General features: G+C 44.4%; 1 protein-coding gene across 3 annotated transcripts in view; it reads right to left on the bottom strand.

The window, feature by feature from the left end:
• The window catches only part of DIP2C (disco interacting protein 2 homolog C), a 311,358-nt gene that overhangs the window by 280,549 nt on the left and 10,431 nt on the right, over window positions 1-20,378 (bottom strand). The gene's annotated exons all lie outside the window — the stretch shown is intronic.

Raw genomic sequence — 20,378 nt, forward strand, 5'->3', positions numbered from 1 at the left:
GTTGCTAATTGCATTTGTAAATGAAATGAAATGAAATAGAACGGCCTTTTAAAAGGCTGAGGTCTCAGAGAGAAGTGGAATGATGTTCAGAAACAGACCAAATCTACCTTTGAATGTCTTTGTATGCTTGGATTTACAGATCTGATCCGTGCTCATGTACTGTATGGGAGGACAAACCCAGCAACCAGCATCCAGCTTCTGTGCTCCTTGTGAGCTCAGTTTTCTTTCTCAGTCATGAGAGTAAAACAAAGCCTCCCAAATGTAACATGCACAGGCTGTGCAGTTCCTGCAGATACTCAGCACGCACCGTGGACGCCTGCCTTCTGGTACTTCCAACACACGGAGAGCACAGAGCAGTGCCCGGCCGTAATGCGATGGGAGATGGAGCGAGGTATTCCACAAGCCACCCACCGACTGACCACGTGTCACAGCCAGAGCGCGTGATCCCGTTTGCCTTTGCCAGACACTAACCTCGCTGCTCACGTGCCTTCCACTCATCCATTTCCCTTCCCCTCTGGTTCCTGTTGCCATCAGCGTGTCCCCACCTCACCAGCAGCTCAGCTGCCCCTGCTGCCCACCCCACAGCACTGACCAGCTCAGCAGAGCCTTGCCAAGCACCGACCCAGCTGATCCAGCAGTGGCAAGTGCAGGGCAGCCCAGCAAATTCTCAGCACGCTCCGGTGTTATTCATTCAGCATATATCCCAGTCACCATTTCTTTCTCTGCATATATAAGCTGCTGATAGATTACAAGACTCTGGTCCTTTTTAAAAAAATTCCTATTAAAAAACTAACAGCGGAAAATTCCCAACTTACTAAGCCATTCTATGTGACTACGTGATTTTGAGATGTATGGATTTAATGATGTTACTCAGAACTGAAACTAACTGGTGTGTTATTGTGTGTTTACAGAAAATAGAGGAATTAGAAATCTGGTAGTACAGGTTAATCAAACCGTCAGCAAACATTTGCTGCATAGCACCATCCATACAGCAATCTCAGAATGCATTATAAAGTATTTTACAAGCCAAATAAATTCAGCAGATTTTGTTTTATAAACCACTCTCCAGTAAATAAAGCACTGCTGCCTGTACGGCACTACAACACTATTTTTTAGGACAAGAGCGAAGAAAGTCTGCAGTAACATCAGAGATGACACTTTGATGGGATGCTGCCACACGTGTTGGTTTGGGCACAGACTGGGGCAGATGCCAGACCTCACCCCAGTCACACAGCTGCCCAAACACTTTCACGCCCCAACACGTCTCCTACCAGCATTTACAGCTTAAGACTAAGAAAACAGAAAACTGAGAGAGCCTGGTGTCAAAGCTGGCCTCCTCCAAGGCGCTTCAAAGATGTGCGAAATCCTTATGGCCACTACAGTGCACCTCTTCCTGACACACACTGACAACCTCCCCTGGAACTGGGGCTGACCCCTGCAAGGCCCGTCCCAGAGGGGAGGCTGATAGTCTCTGAACGGGGATGTGAAGGGGAAGGCACCATCCTAAGCTCCCATTTCTTCACTGAAATGATCTACTGCTCCAACAAACGTACTGCCCAGAGACCTATGCAGATAGGCTGCACTCCGCACTTCTGCAGCAAAGAGAAGGCAGAATGGAAAACAACAATACAGGAAAATGTGTTCCTAGAGTAAGACACCACTGAAACCAAACTCACTGGATTTACTGAACAGTATGACATTTTTCTCTATGTGCTGTAACACACAGAAATGCTTCATTTTCCCCAAAGCTTAATCTTTTCCCTTTGTTGGATTTAGATTCTTTTTTTTTTTTTCCTTTGGTAGCTTACCTGAGTTTAAATTTGAAATGTGCTAACCAAATACAGTCTTAGATTTAAATCTTTTAATCTACACCACTCAGTAACAATGATGGGGCAGTGGGGATACAATTTGGGCAGATTTTCTCCGCTAGGGTCTTGCAGAACGAGATTCCTAAATGGTGAGAGATTTATCGTTTTGTATCAGGTGCTTCTCTCTTCCCACATCCGATGCGTTTCTGAGGCACCAAGGACACACTGAAGGAGAAGTGGGAAATTTCATGGAAATGAAAATTTAGTTGCCACGCAGGGGGCTCTTCTGATGTCTCTGGTGAGCAGTGAGCTAAGGTGGTATCCCAAACACCTAATCCAAAGAAAAAGTTTTCAAGATAGGTAATTTTTCAGCAATGCATTTCAGGCACAACCTATGTGGGTTTTTTGCTTCTGAAAAAAAAAAATCCATTTAGGGATCAAAAAACTTCCAGTCTTTCAAAAGATTATATTCACTCTGCAGACTTGAAATTACAATATCGTGGGCTGCAAAACAGTAAGGCACTGTTAGCTGGCTACACCAACGGCATACAAAGAAGGCACGCTGCCACTTCCTAAGAGCCCATCTCACTGTGAAGCCACACGTGCAGCATGCAGGATTTTCAGGATGCTCGCCTGTTGTGAAAACAAACCATAAAATCAATCTGTATAACTTCAGACCCCCCGGGCACAGGCTCCAGAACGTCATGCTGCCATTTCGCAGTACGGGTGGTATATTTGGAATACTCTTTGAGAACAAAAGTGAGCAGGTTTCTTCACTAAGAACGTGTGATGACATTGTCATAGCATTTTTCCCGTAGTGTCACCACTATTGTATTTTCCTCTTGTTATAATAATAATAATAATAATAATAATAATAATAATAATAATAATAATAATAATAATAATAATAATAATAATAATAATAATAGAGGTGATTGTGCCTGTTAGAATTTGGTTGGCAGTTTATAATGTCCAGAAGACTCCTATTCCTTCACCTGATGCCATCTGATGAAGCCCCACAGATGTCACTCCAGTATAACCTGAGGTCTTCTTCTAACAATTTAGGCTATGATTAAGAAAAAAGAAGTTGACCTACGTTAAAAATTCTGTATCTAACTGGGTCCTTCATGTGAATGTGCACTATTTCCATGCATTTCAAAACAGGCTTTTTACCTAGCCACAATAATGGGGAAAATTGTCCTTGTGTAGAGCGTCTATCTTTAGAAAAACAAACTGATCTTTCAGAGGGGACAAGATATTATTTCAAAGGAGTAGAGCAGAAGAATCAACAGATTTGAGTGTGACTTTGGAAACAGGATAAGGTCTCACTGGCATGGACGTGCAACTTGCAGAATTAAACGTATTAGGAGTGCAAGAAGTAGGGCTGAAAAGGACTTTGTGGTAAGTTCTTCATTACTCCTGACCTCATCTTAGAATTGGTCTGAACATTCACCAACTTTCTTCAATATATCAGTACGTGTTTATATGATTTAAAGGATATGCAATGATGGCATTTTCAGGATCTCTTCTAATTAAGGTTATTTTGGGAAACATTCAAAAGGGAAACAGATGAGCTCTGGAGTTGAAGCGCACCACAAGACTACTGAAGTCTACCCTAGAATGGAGATATTCTGTTGAAGTTTGAGAGATTTTCCTTCAGAATAATCCTCAGATAATATCACCTTTTTAAGATGACTGCCAGCCTGACTATCTGCTCTCAAACAGCATCAGTGCTAATGCAGCATCCAGAGCTACAAGGGCGTTCCTTCAGCTGGTTAACACAGAAACGTGGGCAGAGGGAGGTTTCTTCAAAGAAAAATAGCTGCGTCGATACAAAATAGTTGTGAACAAGAATCAACTTTCTCAACAGAATTATCTTCAAGCTGAAAGGGGAGCAACCCCTCCAGCTGCACGGGTGCTGCCGGGATTGCTGGCAGACAGGGAGCAGTTTGCCCGTGCTCTCAGCCAGCTCCCCGGCACAGCGCCAGTAGTCAGGGCAGGTCTTGGACTAGCGGGACGTGGAAGCCAAGAAGCTTCACGGACATAGATGCAGCTGGGAGGATGAATCCCTCAGCATCGAGCCTGATAGCAAACACGAAACACATCTTCACCGGGTAGCGGTGCCGGGGCTGTGAGGGGCAGCCAAGCCCAGCCTGTGCTTCTTGAACAGCTTCGCTTTGTTTCAAGCTTTCTTTCCTGCATGTGGGAAGCTAACATATAAAAAAGGCTGTAAATAGCTGTTCAAGGCATTAACTCTTTTCTCCCCTGCTGTCTTTAAAAGCAGTGCAAACTATAAACTGCCCCATAAACGTTTTCTGAGCTTCCTGTGGCAGCTTCGGTGTCAGCCCCTGCCTTGCACAATGAAATAGTTTTCGCTTCCCATTCCCATTCCGCCCATGGATCAAACCTCAAGTGCAACCCATTTGGCAAGTTTGCTCTTTTATGAAGTCCCTGTTCCTGTTATCTCAACACGACTCATTTTATGGTATTGAGTATGGCACACGGCATGCGAAATAGCTCATGCCATGCAGCACCTCAGTTTGCCTGTACAGTTACAGGCAGGAAATCCTGTCAGGCTGCATCCCTATTCCAAACGGTGCTCTTGCTTGCACGGACAGCGTAGCAGATATGTTTATGTCATCGTAATTACAGTGCTACCTTTTAATTAATGCTTCCTTCCTCTCTACTAAAGACTCCGCACTCTTAACTGCCCGTCCGTATTTACGTGGCACAAATGCACGTTATATCCACAGCATTTCAAAGATTACTGCTAAAAAACAAAAACAAAACAAACAAAACAAACAAACAAACAAACAAACAAAACAGTATTAACATACACAGTTAGGCAACACAAGAAAGAAGAGCTATGTGTTATTAACAAGCAAGAAGATCACAAAGACCTGGCCAAAAAGTGTGTCACAACAGCAAGTAACAGCTGGAGCTCCTACTGCGGAGCTCTGCTTTGCCTTTTTTTTGTTTCTCTCTAAGTATGTATCCAGCACCTTCCAAAATCATCTTAGCAAGACCTTCAAATCACGTAACACCATTAATTGTATCACTGCTCAACCGCTTTTATTTTATATTTCAAGTGCTGTTGTTGTTCCTTTCAGTACCCTTGTGCTGGCATCACTCCATCTGCCCACCTAGAGCCACGAGCCGGGGCAAGTCCTGCTGCTCCTTTCTTACAGGCAAGGCCACAGGAGCACAACAGCATCAGCAGCTTCTGGGAGGGGCAATCAGCACCCAGAAGCCAGGCGCTGCCAGATTTTTATAGATCTAGCAATTTTAAATAAAGCAAAAAAAGGAAAAACAGATTTGCAAGCCTTGGTCTTCAAGCATGGTAGCAGATGTTTACTGTAACTCCTTCAGAGCTCTCCGAAATCTGGCAGTCCTACTTCCCTAAGTCTCCGCTGCCGGCAGGAGCCTGGAGCACAAATATAGCACAAGTGAGCAGAGGGAGACATACCACTGGTGTTAATGTATGCGTCTTCCAACACGAACACATTATCATTCTGGCCGTGTGATAAGGCGGCGAAGAAAAATATCTCTTGAATAATAATCCACTTAGTGACATTCTCGCGTTGATTTGCTTTTGTGATTTAGGCTTCTTTCTTTTTAAGTTGGTAAAAAAAATGGGTAGTGACACAAGTAACAATTTGTTCTCCGTGTCCTACAAAAATTTTTGGTATTTTGTTAAATGAACGTTCGCTTTTCTAGATGAACTTGAGGTTTAGCAATATCCATATTGGAGCACCAGAGAAAGCTGTTGCATTTGCACCACACTTCTGCTGCATCCATCACGGTGCGCACAGCACCCTGCATGCCTTCCAGCCTGCTAGTGGGAAACTTCAGTGCAAAAAACATAAAAGTAGCAAGGTTCACATCAATTCCTCTCTGTTATAACCCAGCAAATGGCTGGGATCAAACCCTGGCTCCATCAGAATGGATGGAGCTTGGTCTTGGCTTTGGCTGGGTTCAATCAGAAGTTTCAGGCAGGGAGAAATTCAGTCTGAAAATCTTGTCTGAAAGGGTGGCAGTGTGTTTTCATCTGTTCTTTCCACTAGCATCTGAGCCATGTGTTCACCAAAAGCAAGGGTTCTCTCAAGAGCATAAATATTACTTAATTTAACAATACAATTCGAATTCCCCCATACTTCTCTATTCTTTGAGCACAACCCACAAATGTGAACCAGGTAAAATATCTGAAGGTCAAGCTGATTTTTACAAAACATTGTAAGCCAGCTGAGTCACAGAAGGTGCATAAAATCACTAAGACGTATAAAGCTGATTATAACCACAAAACTTTAGGCTGGGTGGCACAAACACAGCGTTTCACACTGTAAGCAACTTCCCAGCAATGTAGGCCAGTTTACTTCTGCGCTATGAAGGGATTTGTGCAGCTCTAGATAGAAGTAACTGCAGCGGTTATTTTGGATGCACACAACTTCTACTTCTAGAAGGCACCACGCGAGATCAAGAACATCTCACTGCTGCTAGCAACAACATCAAACACAGCTCCCCCGACACCTTTTGCAGAAAACTGCCTGGTTTTGTTTTGAGGATGGGATGAAATCATTTGTAGCATTGTCATACAAAGCATCTGTGAAGCCAGTTAAAACACATACTCAAAAACAAAACAAAACAAAACAAAAACAAACAAACAAAAAGTCATTAAGAGCCTAGGAAAAATGAGAATTTACTTGAATTGTTCTCTGAGCAACACAGTCGGAGCCAGATTTTCCAGTAACAGCTCCTCAGTATTTCTTGGTATTTCTCTCCTAGGTTAAGCAGCTTCACCTACCCATCAAATATAAATGAAACCTTTGTCTTTTGGGAGAAAGGATGCAGAAACAGTAACTTAACAGAAGTATTTTTGTATCATCCAACATAAATATTTAATCACAACCATTGTTCTCCCAGTCAAGCATTTCTGAAGACACTTTCAGTACTCTGATTAAGATGGGAAATGAGTGCAGGTGTTCCAGCTTCTCTGTAGGGAGCTTCCCTCTGTGCATGGCCAAGGTGTGCTTTTAAAGTGGCAGGCTTTCCTGTTAATTAAATGCAAATTTCACCTCAAATAAAACCCATGAGAAATGGTCCGGAGTTAATGTCAGTACACCCTTGTTCTTTGAGCAAACTTCTGCTGGTGTTCAGGTGCCATTCTTCTGGCTGGCTGCAGCCAGGTGACTCCCGAACCATCAGGGACCTGACTTGCCCTGCTTGTGGAGCCTGCACTGTGTCCAAAATGCCCCAAACACATCCAGTTTTGGGGTTGCTTTTTGAGATGAAACCGATGAAATGGATGTGTGGGTTGGTAAAATTCTAACAGGATTTTCTTTAAATGAAAAGGAGAAAAAACATGCAGATTCAGGCCTTTCCTGAGTCATTAACTTCGACTAATTTAAAGGAAAATCAAATGAATGCCAGCTTATCCCAAATCTTTGAGGATTGTTCCTTTAAAAGCTGCTGAAGCATCAGCTAGCAGATGCAACAGGTGCGGAAATTCCCCGATCAGTGCTCTGGGTGGGCAGGATGCAGCTCCAAAGACTGCAGGAGTGCCTTTGATGCTTTCTGCATCACCCCACCACCAGTCAGGACACAGACATTTCATCTTGGGGCTGTCAGTGGAGTTTGGACACGGCTAAATTTACCTTGTGGATATGCCCTAAGCAGCCTCAGAATGCGACAAGATAGATTTATATGGGAAAGGAAAATAATAAAGCCGAAAGCAGAAGGCATATTTAGCACTGTAAGATTTTGAAGATGTACCAAAACAGGAAGGAGCTGATAGCAAACTGTCACAGCAGCTCTTTTCGTAGCTAACTCAATGGAAAATACTGTTGCCCACAAGAAGCCTGGAAAACAGGAATGTTGATAATTTTTTCCTTCCATATTTCCGGCCCGATGCTCTGTGGCACTGCTTCCTGCAGCACAGTGCACTGCTCATTCACAAAGAAACTGCCCACTGAAAATCCACACGTAGCAGGAGCATTCCTCTGCAAGACTTCAGCAATGTAACAATGAGGTTTGGGATCATGTCCTCCGGCCATCCTGGGTGTAGGTACTTTCAGCCAGTTAACTAACTTGCTGTTCCAGCATCACAGCCAGCCTACAATTTTTATTTCAGCTAGAGAAGCAACCATGGATGTTGCTAGGAGTTACTGAGAAACACGAAGCAACTACCAGGGCACACTCTGCTGCTAAAGGTGCCACTGGGCCAAAGGCATTTGCAGCATCTTTGTATACCTAGGGTAAATTTTTGCCAGTTCATGCACATAGATGTGGCACGAGGTTATGCACATATCATGCCCGATACCAGCAAAATGCCTGAGAGGCAACCACAGCCAGCTGGGGTTGGGGACACGAAAAGAAAAATCAAAGATATGCTTAGGGGATGCTCTGCTTGTCACTCAACCAAACACAAAGCACGCATGAATTTTTGGCAGGATGCAGCTTGTTATTGACTTTATTTATCATTTTACAAAGCATACTGTAACAATTCATAAAAGGAAAAATATCTAGAATATCTGAAACCACAGATCAGTAATAAAACCCTGACACTGCAGCTCGCAGAACTACACTGCAGTAGGCACGCTGGTGCAGTGAGGGGCACCCATTTAGGAGGTGAAAGAGAGACAAAAATATATTTGTCTATGCAGAGGTTCAACGTGAGCAACTGGAACGAGATTAATACAGCAAAGTCATGTAATTCCAGGATAAGAATGGAAAGCAGACACATTTTTCCACTGCCTTTTTTCCTTTTTTTTTTTTTTTGAAGACAAGCAGAGATCTATCAATCCCAGCACATACACGTGGCAGACAACACTGAACAATTCTGTGCTGTTTTCCATGCTCTCCCCAAAAAACCCCAGCACTGCAACTGCACTGCCCTTGGGTGAACAAAACACAACTTTTAAGCATGCTCAAATAATGACTTTGCTGTGGGTGAATGGAAGCTCATTTTATTGAATCCTGTTGTCTAAGAGGCAGGAGAAACAGCACGTGGTAAAACTAATTCTCTCTCAGGAAAACTCCAAGCCTATCTTCTACATCAGCACTTGCCACTTCCATTTTGGTCCTACTGAAGACAGACCAAAAATCAAAATGCTGGCCCCTGGGTAGTTTCGGAAATTACAAACTTACTTTGCTACAGTAGCTGGGATCCAGTCATACTGAAGCAAAGTGGCAGTCACCTCACTTCTTGTAGTTTCTAACGGGGCACAAACTAAGAATACATCAGTGCTATGAGGCAGGAGAAATAATGCCCACCAATATTAATATTACCAAACCTTAGCTGAAAAAAACTGTTCTAAATAATTTCTCAAAGCTACAATGACTGCATCTTTCTATGACGGCAGTTGTGTTCTTTACTAATAACTCTGGTCACAATTATTTCATTTAAAACAGTTGTGAGTGAGACCTCACCCCTTCCTGACGGCAAACGTGAACTATTAGTCACGTCTCTTTCTCAATGCCTTCCCCCAGCACACTTTCACCCTTTTAGAGACAAGTATACAAGCAGTGTGATATCCACGTGAGATACCTGAACAGAAGACTCATCCCCCAAGAAAGAAGCCATAGTAGAAAGACCCATGTGTCTATGAGTGCTTGTGCATCTCTACCAGTGAGGTATTGGATAGCCCAGGGTGAGTGCATTACATCCCAGAATCGTGATTTTAGTAACTTCCTAAATCAAAGCCCATCTTTGTGCACTGCTCGTTCCCCTAAAAGCCTTATAACAGGAGACCTTGAAACCTCAAACCGTGCAGATACTGTGGCAGAACGTCTCTTGGCGCTCTGAAATGAGCACAACAATCAGCTGGGTGTAAAGAAACGCAGGACTGAATGCAACAGAGCGGCCCTTACTTCATACGCACGGCACGGATTTGAGTTGGAAATTAGGCCCAAGGACCTGTAGTCACAATTGCTATTTTTCTTTGACTCCAAGCATGTATTCAGTTGTGTATTGTCTCATAATTTGTACTCTAATAATCCCCAGTTTGCTCTGTTTTCTGCAAATAGTATCGCAACAGTTGAATTGCCTTAAGCTTTTTGTGATTTTTTTTTCCAACATGACAATTTTGAACTACCCCCGAGGGTCCGGCTGGCTCAATTTTTACTGCAAGCTATCTTCGTGCTTTAATAACAAATTCTAAATCCTAATGAAATTGAAAAATACAGTAAGAACGGGCAAGGACCTGGATTAAAGGGACTTATTTTATGTATTTTCAGAGACATGACAAGGGAGAAAAACGGGAAAGACAAATCAGAAAGAGGAGGCAGCATTTTTTAATCAATATTTTCCATACCCCACACTTCTCCCCAAAATTCCCAAGCTTTTTGAAGTACCCATACTACACACAAACATCAAATTGTAGTTTCCACAAGAGAGTACCCACTGAGGTCACAAATAGCTTGCTTTTGGTTTGACAGCTTACACTGCTTAAAACTGACAATATTTGGTTATAAAGGGTCATTTGCTTACTGCCCTAAGAGGTTCTGGCTTAAAACTGCGATGTTTTACCATCATGATGCAATCTAAAGCAACAGTTCAGAAACTGCATGGTGGATCCAGTGATGACATCAGCTGGTGGGGAAAAAAAAAGAAAGAAAAGGAAATGAAAGAAGAGAGGAAAAAAAAAAAAAGAATATTTGACCAAAATAAATATTGTCAAAACTTAGAACAAGGTTTTATTAGCACCTCTGCTTAAAAGCAAACACTTCTGATCTGGAAACTGTTTTGCTGTCAGTTCTGCTTTCTTCCTCCTGCTTCTCACGCCGGCCTCTTCCCAGCAGGACGCCGCGGCCATCCCCACACCAAGCTGCCAGCTCCGCAGGCTCCCAGCTCTGAAGTGGCAGCAGGCAGCACTCGGCAGAGACACGGCAGCAGTGAGGTTCCCTCCGTGCACCAGAAGGTGTCAACGCCAGCACCTGAACCCCCCCATCTGAAGGCAGTGGTCAATTTATCACTGCCCTATCCCTTTGTCAAGGAGAACCCCTGGGACATTTGTGCTCTATTTATACACCCGTCAGGGAAGAAGAATGGCAAAGCCCCCCCGTGGGACAGCACCCGGGCTTGCCCGTGTTCTCCAACTGACTTTCTTTTCATTGGGAAAGCTTCGGTTTGAGGGCCTTTGTTGTCTTCTCTGAAACAAACGTTTTCATTCACAGCTGAGACACCCAAGCTGTCTGTGCTGGGGAACACAACTGGGCCGGGGCACGGGGTCAAACCCTGCCCCACAATTGTTCAGCTCTTGGTGCTCTCCCTGACACCGTTTTGGCCCACGGCGGCCGGTGCTGCCCCAGACAATGCCCAGACACAGTTTGGGGGACAGCACGTCCCGCAGGCTGCTCACAGCAGGCGGTTTGGCGATGGCCAGGTGCTGCACAGGGGTCTGGGGCCACGTGTGGGAGCCTGGCTGTGCCACTCGGGCACGGTGCCAGCCTGATCGATGAGGGCTCAGAGCTTCGGGAGCTGCTTTTGTCTTGTACGAAATACAGACACAGCCCACACAGGAGATAGGTCAGAAATTGGGGAGGAAGAGGGCTCAGGAATTACTCAGTCAGGCAGGTATCACCGATGTACCTCACGCAAACTTGAGCTCTGGAATAGGAATCAGCTGCTGTATGGGCAAACTGTTACCTGGTTTCTGGATACTGGTCGTTTCTAGCTGGTGGACAATTCATCAAAAAACAGACAACAAGGCACTCTGTGAGATGCCACCCGTATCAGCTGCCTGCAGCCAGGTCTGTCTGGACTGCTCTTCATCCTCTCCATACGCTCCAAACTCAGATGGTGGTTTGATTTTTGTGTTTTTTCTTTTTTGCTGTTTGTTTTTTATTAACAGAACCACAACTAAAAGCCATGAGAACTCGAAATGTTCCCGAGCCATGAAAAGCATATCTTAAACTACCATGATTAAATCTGTACAATCAACCACGCTTTTCTTCTAATATAACACCCAGCATGAAAAATGACCCCTACAATGATGTTAAACTGGAGATGGACTTTCAAATCCCTGCCGTACAGAAGAGGAGAGTCAAATGAGCATCCCTGAACATCACGCCAAATATTCCCAATTCAGCCACCACAGTTTTGGTAAAGCTATTTGTGGACATGCTTTCATTCACGCTGGGGTTCAGCTGCCACCGCTCCCCTCTGAGTGCAGCCACAGAAGCCGCTGTCCCCATGGCAGAGGCGGCAGAAGTCAGCGCATGCCACTGGGTCCTTCAAATCTCAGGCCGGGATATTAATCAGCGCATTAATTAATGCCATTCACGCGGTGGGGCAGCAGAACACATCTGTGGGCGCCCCGGCTGTGCTGACAGGCACAGGGAGCGTGCAGGCAGCTGGGGGTGATGCCCCAAGGGATTCCCGGCTGCTCGAGCCTCTGGTGCTGAGAACAGATGCTTGCTGCCTCCTTACTCAAATGTTCCAACTCGGTGTTTTTCCTGTTGTCCACTGGTGGTTATTACTGTTTTTCCTTTGCTGTCTGTGCCAGATTTAAAAAAGGGCAGGAGGGAGTCAGAAGAATTACGTGCTTCAAGACTGCAGTTCTTGCCTCTTGACTGAACATTTTTTAAAAGTTTCAGCTACCCCCAGAATGCTGTGGATCCAGCTTACAGAGCAGGAACATTTAGTCCAATAAAAGGAAGTATTTTAAAGACCATCAGGTTTGTTCCTCTCTAGGACTTCTCTTGCAGTGTACAGCATTACAGTGTTATAATCAAATATTGTTTAGATGATTTAAAAAAAAAAATGAATAAAATTATTCCAGATGTGAAAGTCCTTGAGGCTGGAGAACTCAGCACCACGTCAGTACTGGAGAGATCATGGGGCTTAAAGCTGCAGAAGCAGGTTTTGTGTCCCCTTCAGCACTAGAGGCACTAAAACTGCTGGATACGGCACAGCCTCCCGAAACGGCTGAGGTGCCTCCCATGGTTTTGGTCTTCTCCACACCGAATCCTTTATGCCCCCAGCTTACCTCTTCTGCGATTTTTTGGGTGCCCTTTCTTTTTGACATCCCTTCTGGTTCTGTAACCCAACCCTGTTCAGCAGAGTCCTTAACCACACAAGTGGGTCTGTGCTCACTTCCAGCTGCATGTTTCAGTTCTAACTGACCCCAATACCACTTAAACCCATCATAAAACCATTTTCCATGCAGCTATGTTTGTACCTACACACTTCTACAGGCAAATAATATAAACTACGGTTGCCCACCGTCACAACAGCACTCTGACCTTCTCTGTGAGTGTCATTCTGCAGTTTCCAGCCCCATCAGATTTTCACAGGCCCGTGCACAACGCAGTGCCCACAGCCTTGTAGCAGGAGGTGAGGAGAAGCTCTGAGTGCTAGCACGGAGCTCCCACAGCAGCGGCTGCATTTCCTACCATATAATGGAGTCCAACTCCAGTACACCAGGTTACGTTAACCTCAGCTCTGTCAATACTCCATAAATTTGTGTCCAAAAGCAATACATTTGTAAGAAGCCACGCACAGCTTGGTTTCCTAAACAGCAGAGCCTCTTCTGTGACCTGCGGATGAATCATGGCGAGAGAACACCGGGCTGGGAACAAAGCCCAGCTCTTCCCAGCACAGGAAAGGATGGCTGGGCGTCCAGCAGGCACTGCAGGTCACCCCCAGGTTACACGGCCTGGAACTGGGAGAGCCTTTCATACCTCTGCGTGATCAGCAGAAATCAGCATTTTTTTCTAACCTAAACAAAAACCTCAAACAGAACAGCGATTGACCTATGATTTCCTGAAAGATCTCAGTAATATACGCACATGTTGGTGGAGGCATGACTTGAAGGGCACATCTTGTCCCGGAGATGCTGCAGGAGCAATGGCCCCAGGTGCTGGTAAATGGAGCTGCTGTCCATGCAGCCACTGCTTCACGTGGTGAAGCCACTGCAGCCTGGCTACAGATTTTGCCTGTGCTAAGGCCCTAAAAAGCAAACGTTGCTTCTGTCCCTGCCATGAGGCTTGGGAAGTGCAAGCGTGTGCGTGCCCAGCCGCCCCGAGCCAGAGGGAGGGCTCCTGCTCAGAAGCAGCGTTCGCCTCCCCGATGGTTCAGCATTGTCCAACGCTGTGCAGAAGTCTTTCAGCCAGCTTTGAATTTCAAAGCTTTTACTTGCATCCAAAGACTTTCTGAATATTATGTCCCCGTCTGCCAAACTGATCTTCCCTCTCTCATTATTTCCCCCACCAATTATACGGGTCTGAATTTGCTCCAGTTTTAAATTCGGTTCAGTGAGAGCCAGAGCGTTCTGTAACAAGATGCCCCTGCAGAGATCACCAGATACTGCAGCTGGAAAGGCACAACGTGTTAAAATAAGCCTCAAGATGTATACAACGGGGTTTGACTTTATTCAGTGTGTATTTTGATATACCAAGGGTTATTACAGTAAATCGTTCTGAGCCAAAAGACATTGTGGTAAACTCAGCAACAGCATGAAATTTGCTTCATGTGACTGAGCGGGAACGTACACCCCCCAAAACTAGCTGGAATAAAGATATTTGTGAAGTCAGTTTCACAACAAAAGCCTTGGTGATTCATTAGAAAGGGTGTGAGCCAGTACAAAAGCCAAAACACCACTGAGAAGAAATAAACAGAATAGGCTTAAAATTATCTTCTTGTGCCAGAGAGTTGAGACCGAGCATCACATAACCCCACCAATTCTGCCCTTGTTTCAAAGGCCTCCTAGTGACAGTGAGCTGTCCTGTGTCCTTCCTGACCTCGGCAGTTATTCCAGGAATTGGAGGCATGGTGGGGAAGGGGCTCCCACATCTGATCCATGAAGCGGGGGAAAAATCCATGACTCAGGATGTGGGCAACTTGCGCGTGCCTCCGGGAGCTGCTCCTGCAGATAACATGCCCTTAAGTGGGAAGGTTTCTTCACCAAGGAGGCAGCACGTGAGTTTCTTCCTTCCCCGTCCTGTCTGCATGCATATTGCTTTGCATCTGTAAGCCTACCTGCACAGACTTACACGCTGCCTGTAGAAATAAGGATGTCGGTATTCCACCTGGTTTTGCAATTTAAAAAGCAACTTCCTTACAAATTAAAAAAATAATAATAAAATAAAAAAAGTAAACCAATAATAAAATAAAAAAAGTAAACCATTGCCTCAAGAGATGTTTCTAATGGATCCCATTTAATTGAGCTAGTGGCTGTATGGCATACACAGCCCCTGTCCACTTCTGGTTTTATGCTTCAGTTTTAGTTACTCCATCACACAGAGTCTCACCCTCTTCACACCTTAGTGGTGGGTACAGACAAGAAGATGGTGCCACTCCTTTCACTGCACAAACAACCCCAAAGTTTCTTTTGCTATTCAGGGCAAATTCTGAGTAAGTGAGGGATGTTACAAGAGGGATATTACAGGAGCAGCTCCTTGGAGCTGCTACATTTTCATACAGAGTAATGAAGCAAACCAAACCAGTAGGAAAACAGCGATGCTTCAGACCAAGTTGGGTAGGTCACAGGTATGATGAAGAAAACAACACAATGGGCGGTAAAAGGGAAAGGAAAATAAAAATGCAAACCAAATCATAATCAATTCCTGTGATCCTGAACAGAATCTTTTATTTCATGTGTTAATTACAGTAATACACTATCAAATTCCTTGAACTTACAGAAATTAAGCCTTTTCCATATAATGTCAAAGGATGAAGAAAGAGGTAACTATCAGTTAGCCTCTTGTTCCCTTTTCTTTTTTGAGAAGAGAAGAGAAGAGAAGAGAAGAGAAGAGAAGAGAAGAGAAGAGAAGAGAAGAGAAGAGAAGAGAAGAGAAGAGAAGAGAAGAGAAGAGAAGAGAAGAGAAGAGAAGAGAAGAGAAGAGAAGAGAAAACTTCAATGTCATCACCTGAAATCTTTTAAATCTACCACATTCAGTGAAGCACAGAGAAAACATACAGCATGAAAAGCAGATAGCACCAGTCCCGTTGTTCCTCATCTGATGACCTGGCAAGGCTAAATATGTAGTGGAGTGGAGCGTAATTAAAAATAAATAAATAATGAAATGATTGATAATGCTGTTAAGATCCCTAATTTTTCACACCATAGTGAAAAAAAAAAAAAGAAGAAAAAGACAAAAAAGGCTGTCGATCCCCCCATTACTCTCTTTAAGCAAGCAATGAAAATGACAAAGATTTGCTTTCCTGCACAGGGACGAGCTGCTGACCCCAGCCGTGCCAGCAGGATCGGTGAGCCTCACCACATGCTTCAAATGCCTTGCTGAATCGGGACCGTGCCCCACATAACTTCCTCTTGCTAAAGCTATGGGCAGCTGCTCGCGGAGCAGGCAGGAGACGATGTGGATGTGGAAGTTCTTTCTATTTAAAAGCTGTATTCATAGCCCAGAAAGGTAACCCAGCTCTCTTTGTACTTCCCTTTTAATAGAAAGAGAAAGCCTGGTGGCTGGGGAAGAATTAATAGCGTGATGCCTACCATTCCCAAAGCCCACAGCCACCCAGCACTTTTCATACAGAGACCTTACTGCGGGGTCTGCAGTGGCAGAGTAACTGCAGATCACCTTCTAGCTTCGCCTGGAGGGTCCCTTCTGTGTTACTGACTTGGAAAAGACTCACAGTATTTCAGTGCTTGGTCACAGCTGCACGCAACTCTTAGCACAGGTCCCAGTGAAACTAATACAAGAACTCATCAACACTCAGGATATTTTCATTTCTAGAATTAGTGCTAATGAGGAATCAAACACACTGATTTTCAAAGCCACGGAGTTCTCTTCATGTCCCTGCTCCAGAAAGAAGCAGAGACAGTGCAACTATTTCTTCAGAGATAAAAAGAGATCCATCCTTCTTTCAGACAGGTAGAAACTGGGAATCATTTCAGGAACAGTCATACACCTGAGTGATGGTCATGACGGTGGTATTAAAATTCCCAGAAGCAACCTCACCCCCGCCTGAATCCCAGTCGTTTCCCTAAGATGTAAATTCACCCCCATCATCAAGCTTTGCATACAAAAATCAGTGAAGTTATGTGAAGTGAAACGATTTCAAAATCCAATCTCTGCTTAATGCATCGTGCTTCACCTCCCACACTGCCACACTGCATGCTTTCACTGACCATCCCCATTATGTGGGTGACATAATTAAAACTGAAATTTAACAAACTTGGTGCTACGAAAGCTCTCAGGTGAGAAGCCACCAGCAGCAGGCCTAAACACACCATAGAAAAGGCTCAGCGTGTCATTGCAAGGAACACATACACTGTGAAATCCAGGAGAAATACACAAGGATGTGCAAAATTCTCTTTGTATCAGTGAAAGGTGGACATTTTTGAGGTGTCTCAGAGTGGCTGAGGCTGGCAGCACCTCTGGTCCAGCAGGGCCACCCAGAGCAGGGTGTCCAGGACCACATCCAGGCAGCTTTCGAAGCTCTCCAGGGAGGAGACCCCACAGCCTCTCTGTGCTCCTACTCGTGCCAGTGCTCCGTTACCCTCCCAGTAAAAAGGTTTTTCCTTCGATTCAGATGGTGTGGATACATGAAACATTTTACTCGGCAGCAAAGCTGGATTAAGATGTTTCTGTACGTATCCCGATGTGTCCATCCTTCCCTCCATCCATGCTGCTCACATCCCTGTTCTCAGCAGAACATACTTACCACGCCGCACTACGTAGCAAACTGCTGAATTGATCCAACTTTTAAAATTATAAAAAAAAAAAAAACACAGGGAAAAAAAAAAAAAAACTCAAAATGTTCTTCTTCTTGCTGTTTCTTTTGGTTTTGTTTTTAAATCCAGGCATGGCTGGAATGGTGACCCGCTGCACAGGCAGCATCTTCTGCTGGTGTTGGGCTACTGCAGAGATAAGGCTGCACGCCGGATTTAAGAGACTTCCACTGACAAATGATCTCATTTTTCTTCACCCCGCTAGCAGTGGCACGGGACAAGACGAATCTCAGCACTTGCCACTGCTTCCCTAACAGGTGTGCTCATCAATATGCAAGGCTGATTTGAAGACACAGTTTCTAGTCCATGCTGTATGCCTGAACAATTGAAATGGCTTTCATCATGGAGAAAGCGTTGCGGGCTCCTTGCAAGCAGTTCCTTTGTAATTTCAAGCTACAGAAGCTGTATTTTTGTTTAGCGAGGGTTTCACGTGAATAAAAAGAAAAAGAAAACCACAGCGTGGAGGTATTATCAACAAAAACACATTTTTAGATGGAAACTAAATGGCATAATGCCAGATCAGATTTTGAGAAACTGAAGATGCAGCTTTCTCTATAAATGCCTCAGACTGCAGGGAGAACACACTAATTTGGCTTTAAGTAAATCGGATAAAGTAGAGGTAAACAGCGATGACAAAAAAAAAAGCAAACATCAACATGACTGGCACAATCCACATTCCTCAGGCAGTGTCTATACAGTCTGGGTGTTTCAGGTAGTTAACAGGTTTGTTACTGCAAGTCAGGAAGTTGTTTTAAATCAATGTACGAATAAAGATTTGAGGTTTGGTCTGACATATCTCACAAGCACTCTTTTACAGAGGAAAAACAAGGAAAGAAAGTTACTGCAAAATGGTGTAACATGAATTATCTCCAATGTGATATTGCATGTAAGCCTGCTGTGCTGTTTGGGGGGAGTGCTGGAAAGACAACAGAGGAATTTTGCTCATGGACTGAAACATGATGGGTGGATGGTGACTTACCATTGTCTGCCATACTAGGGCAGGATTCCTCTGGAGAGAGGCCCCAAAGGTCAGAGATAACAGTGAAACAAGGGGAAAGAAAGAGAGCAGGGAGGTGAGGGGAAGGAAAAAAACAGAGCAGGAGTTCCTCTCTCACAGGCTGGCTTTCTCTTTCTCTGTCGCATCGGAAGAGGTAACAGGGAGCATGTGTTACCTCTCACGGAGTGCCAGAAGTGCTACGGAGCGTTTGTGATCACGTCACTTCCAGTAAATTAGTAACAACTTCTTTAAGCTCTGCTTCTCCAGTCATGAGCGGGGCTGCATTTTCTCACTGGCAGCACGCTTTGGCCTGTTGTTGCACGCACGTAAAGGCTCCGTGTGAAATGCAAAGCGTTCTCCTAGTACCAAGGAGGGCTGGACACAGAGCAAAGAACTGGCATCTTTGAGGTGAGGTTCGTGCGCCCAGCCACAGCCCCTTAAATATCACAGACTGTTTGTGACTATTCGCAGGCATAACTTTCAGTGGAACTACACCCAGTAGGGCACTCCTGATGCCAACATAACTTTTGCCATTTATTTTTAGGTAAACTGGACTTCAGTCTGAGGGAAAAAATAAATACAAGAATTTCTTTTGGCAGGTCTCTTAAACTCCCTCCTTATTTAAGGCCCTGTAAATAAAGCTTCTGCTTTTACAGCAAGACTCCTGCCATACTTATGTTTTGGGAAAACTTCAGTGATGCCCTTGCTTGTAATTCCTACTGTAATTTCTTTGTATTTGCACCACAAACCCGTGTGAGCCCAGGTCTGGAAGCACAACTGCGCTACCAGCCACACTGGGCTGGGGAGCGGAATGCAGAAAGCGATGCGGCGCTGACCCAGCCCATGACAACAGTCCCACAATATTTTCAAAAGGAGGCTGGGGAAAAACAGATGCTATGGTATTTCAGAAGGGTAGGGTTACTGAGATGCTTCTTTCTCTCTCTCTTAACCCTACCGTACCCATCTGAGCAATTTTTTTATGATGAAGCATATAGAACATCTTAGGATGTTAAATAACCGACAGTTACCACCTTAGCAGCAGTTACCTTTTTCAAACCATTCCTTTTCACAACGCCGCCGCTAGCAAAACCCCCTATATCTAGCGAGAAGTCTGGGTAGAGACTTCTTGGGACATCTGAGTTACAGAAGACGTACCTCAGTTACCTATAACAGAAGTGAAAGGACTGTAACTTTCAGATCAACAAGATCTTCATGTTATAAAAGTCAACTGGAAAGCAGAGTTGGCTTCCTTCTTCCTAGTTGCAGCCTAACTTAGTCCTAGATACTTATTCTACTAAAAAATTAGGGGAACGTGAGGCCTGGAGTTCTTTCTAATATATCCTGAGGCAGAATAGCTCAGAAAGGAAACTAAATCTGAAACTGCATTTATAATTCACAGGAGTTAACCGATTACAATAAAGAACCAAGTACATTGGAAGCAACAGCAATATGCAGTCTGACATTCTGAGTGATTTGTAACAGACCTAGTACTGCAGGTGACACTTTCATATCAAAAAAAAAAAAAATCTGTGGCTCTGGCAAAGTCAGATCATCACTTAGGAATAATAAACAACGTCAACCAACAAGAGGACTTTGGTTTGAAGTTCTTTAAGCTTCAGAGGGACTGTGGTCTGGGACAACATTGCTTGAGTAATACAAAGAGCCAGTGCACGAAGCAGCCTAGACCCCTCTACCCCTAGACCCCTAGACTCTGACCCCAGGAGGACAGAGAAACTGGCACTGAAGCCCAGTCTTCCTGCACTGGTGGTCTAAAAGTGTGTTATGGAAGGAAAACTCTTATGGACCAAATTACCGAAGTTACTAAATGTCTCCAAACGGCCCAGCAGCCCATGACAAACGTAATATCACTGCGCCTATTTCTGG

Source organism: Netta rufina (genome assembly GCF_964035555.1).
Source record: "Netta rufina genome assembly, chromosome: 2".
NCBI lineage: Eukaryota > Metazoa > Chordata > Aves > Anseriformes > Anatidae > Netta > Netta rufina.